Raw genomic sequence first — 4039 nt, 5'->3', positions numbered from 1 at the left:
ATACCTCAACTCGGCATTTTTCAGTACGTGACTGACAAAGTAGACCGGAAGTTGACAGCCGTCCCTTTCAGCAAGGAGCACAGCGCTTAACGCATGATCAGAGACGGCCAGGTACATGTAGAGATTTTCTTTGGGCAAAGGGCTGACCAGCCTCGGCAAGGAATGCAAGTGAACCTTTAATTTCTGGAAGGCGGCCTCAGCATCCGGCCCCCATTCAAACCTTGCCTTTTTCTTAATTGCCTGGAAAAAGTATAGGCATTTGTCGCCTGATCGACTTAGGAATCTTCCCAAGGCCGCCAGACAACCTGTTAACTTCTGAACCTCTCGAACGGTACGAGGCGACTGCATGTCAATGACCGCCTGTACCTTCTCGGGGTTCGCCTCTATTCCTCTCTGGTTGATAAGGAATCCGAGAAATTTCCCAGACTCAACTCCAAATACACATTTCTTGGGATTGAGCATGACATGGTGCCGCCTGAGTGTGGCGAAAGTTTCTCGGAGGTCCGTCAGATGATCTTTCTGAAGTTTAGTCTTGACAATCATATCATCAATGTATGCCTCGACGTTTCTCCCAATCTGATCAAAGAACACTGTGTTTATCATTCGTTGGAAGGTAGCCGGGGCATTCTTAAGACCAAACGGCATGACCGTGTAACAGTATAATCCCTGATCAGTGACGAAGGCCGTCTTCTCCTGATCTTTCTTCCATAAAGGAATTTGATGAAAACCAGAATAGGCGTCCATAAAACTCATCAAGGCATGGCCGGCTGTTGAGTCGACCAGGTTATCAATTTTAGGCAGAGGGTAACTGTCTTTGGGGCACGCCTTGTTCAAGTCTGTGTAGTCTACACACATTCGCCAGGTGCCATTCGGCTTTTTAACAAGTACCACATTTGCAACCCAATCTGGGAAGTAACATTGCCGAATGAACCCTGCGTCAAGTAATTTTTTGACTTCGGCGGCTGCCGCCTGACCTCTTTCTTCACCATGGTTCCGTTTCTTTTGTCGTACCGGCTTCTTTTTCGGATCCACAGCGAGTTTGTGTACTGCCAGATCAGGACTAATGCCTGGCATTTCATGGACTTCAAATGCAAAGATGTCCTTGTATTCTTTCAACAGGTTGTGAAAGTCGTCACCAAGGTTTCTCAGAGCAGTCGTCCCTACTTTGACTGTTCGGTCAGGATGGGAGTCGTCTAATATCAGGTCCGCATGCTCACCAGCCGGCTGAGGGCGGAACTCATCCGGCCGGTCCTCTGCCAATGATTGCTATTTTCTTGCTTTTCTTGCGGACTCCGTCTGGGGTGCCTTTCTCTTTTTGTCGCCTGTTTCTTGAACAGGCGCACTTTCCTTGACATTGTCAAGGTCTGTTTTTTCTCCACTTGACCCAGTGGCCATAACAGTGGGCTTGACATCCGAGAGATAGCACTCTCGGGCCATCCTCTGATCTCCCCTTAGGGAGCCGACTGTTCCATTGTCCCTTTCAAACTTAAGCAGCATAAGTGACGGGATTATAACAGCCTTGGAATTATTCAGGGTTGGTCGACCCAGAATCATGTTGTATGCCGAGAGTTCCTCTACCACTAGGAACCGGACTACCATGTGTCGTCCTTCCCCTTTTTCACCCAGGCGGATGGGTAGATCTACTCGTCCCAGTGGGTGGACGACTCCTCCTCCAAAACCTATTAAAGGGTGGGAGGCCGGATGTATGCAGTCCGTCTAATATTTCAGTTTTGACAGACATTTGCTGCTGATGAGATCTGAAGAGCTCCCGGTATCTATGAGGATTCGACCAACTCTCTGGTTGGCCACTTTACATTCAATAACGAGAGGGTCGTCATGCGGCCCCCTTATTCCTCCTAGATCCTCTTCAGTGATGACAATCTCAGGAAATGTATATTTAGACGGTCGTTCTTGGTGAACGGAATTTACATCTAACCGCCTTATATTATCTTTGTTGCCCCTAATAGTGGGGCCGCCTCCTGAGAAGCCGCCTGCAATGGTGTAGACGACTGCATCATCTGTATCAGAACTGTCGGCCTGCTGATTCTTTTTGGCCGACTGCTTTTTTGAGGAAGTGTTCCCCGAAGATTTCTTGACATAAGTGTCAAGATCACCTTGATCAGCCAAGCGGTCTAGGTACCGCATGAGACTGATGCAGTCATTGGTGTGATGACCAATGTCATCATGATAAGCGCAGATTTTGTCTTGGTTCCGGTTGCTCGCAGAACCCTTCATGGGGAGCAGCTTCTCAATTGAGAGCCGTCCCTTTATTTCTTTTAGGATAAACTGGTTATCCTTGTTAAACACATACTTTGGGGAGTATGGTTTGAATTCTTTTTTCTTTTTCTGAGCCGGCTGTTTAGAGGAATCAGCCGCCCAGACCTCTTTTCTTTTTTCATCTTTGTTGGACGACTGTTTCTGTCGTCCCTCTCTGTTGTCGAACCTCTTCCCGTCCGACTGTTTTATCGTACACAGATCAGTCGCCTGTATATAGGCTTCTGCTTCAATCAAGGCCTCTTGAAGAGTCGCCACCCTTTTTCGAACTAAATCAAATTTGAAGGTAGACCCGTCTTTGAGACCTCTAAAAAAGTCAGTATAAGCTACCTCATCCGGTAACCCCTGAATCTGTATTCTCATCAGGTTGAACCGCCTGATGTAGGAACGAAGCCCCTCTTTCTCGCCCTGCTGAATTGTTCCCAAATCAAGGGTCGTTTTCTTCGCAGGGATGTTCATAGCGAAATTGGAGGCAAATAAGTAAGCAAGCGTCCTGAAGTTGTTTACACAACCAGTCGGCAGGTTGCCGAACCATTGCTGTGCGATTCCCTTGAGAGTCGCTGGGAAACACTTGCACCAGGTGGGGTCATCCAACCCTTGAAGGTACATCAGATTGGTGAATGCCATCAGATGGTCTTCTGGGTTAGTAGTGCCGTCATAGGCGCCTACTAGAATATTTTTTACTTTGGCCGGCTGAGCGGCTTCAGTAATTTCCTTGGAGAAGGCCGTCGGCTGTTCACCAAGTCTAAGCAGCCGTAGCTGCCAGTCCATAGGTTGGACGTTTTTTGCTGCAGGTCCACCAAATGGAGGTGGCTGCATAAAATACTGTTGTTGCGGCACAAATGGTAAGTTTGGTACCGCCTGGGCACTATGAAAGTCGGACTGACGGGAGGTGCCGCCTGACTGACTCTCATGGTACGACTGAGTTGGCCTCATCGAGGCATTTCGCAAACTGTCCTGAAAATTTGAAGTAGAAGCCGACTCTGATAATCGGTCACTCTTCTTCTGCTCTAGCAGGTGCCGAGCATCTGTGAACGTTTGCTTTGACCCGTCCGCCTGAATATGACGAACCGGTTTCCTATTTCCCGTAGGATAACGGAGTTTTGTGAAATCAAGAGCAGACGGCTCCCGCTTCTTGAATTTAGGATGGGGAGTCGCCTCTCGCCCTTGAACTGGCTTCCTCTTCAGTGAAGTGGAAGGTTTCTTGGCCGACTGCTCTTTGGCTGAAGCAGGCGGTTTTTTGTTGATCAACTCTTGGATCTCTCCCTTGAAATCCCTCATGAAGGTCATGAGTTCGTTCCTTGTGATGGGAGCAGACCCATCAGTCGGCTGTTGCCGAGCAAGCGGTGCGCCTGCTGGCTCGCTTCCTGTTTGAAGATACTCCCGTTCCCTCATTTCGGTATGACGGGTACGTCGGGCCCTTAGGGTCCCGTCTGGAGCTGTATGAGTCTCAACTTCAAATTCACTTTCGGTATCATGGTCCGACTGAACTTGAGGGTCGTCTAGGGGACGCCTCTCTTCTGGAATCGGTACAGACTTGGATGCCATCTCTGAAGTACTCTCCCCACAGACGGCGCCAAATGTTTCGGGGTTTTCTGATGTCCTGCGGGAGAGTTACAATTCCGAGACTGGAACCGGACGCCTGTACCTGCAAAACAACGGAGACTCCTGAGAGCTCCGCCTCCAACGGTCAAGTTAGTACCTGATTAAGGAGTAATCAATACAGAAAGTAAAGTAATGAGATCTCTCTAGGTGAGAGTGCTTA

This window comes from Chenopodium quinoa, unplaced genomic scaffold, assembly GCF_001683475.1.
Source record: "Chenopodium quinoa cultivar QQ74 unplaced genomic scaffold, ASM168347v1, whole genome shotgun sequence".
In the NCBI taxonomy this organism is placed as follows: Eukaryota; Viridiplantae; Streptophyta; class Magnoliopsida; order Caryophyllales; family Amaranthaceae; genus Chenopodium; species Chenopodium quinoa.
The sequence above is the reverse complement of the archived record's forward strand: the minus strand, read 5'-3'. Positions refer to the sequence as shown.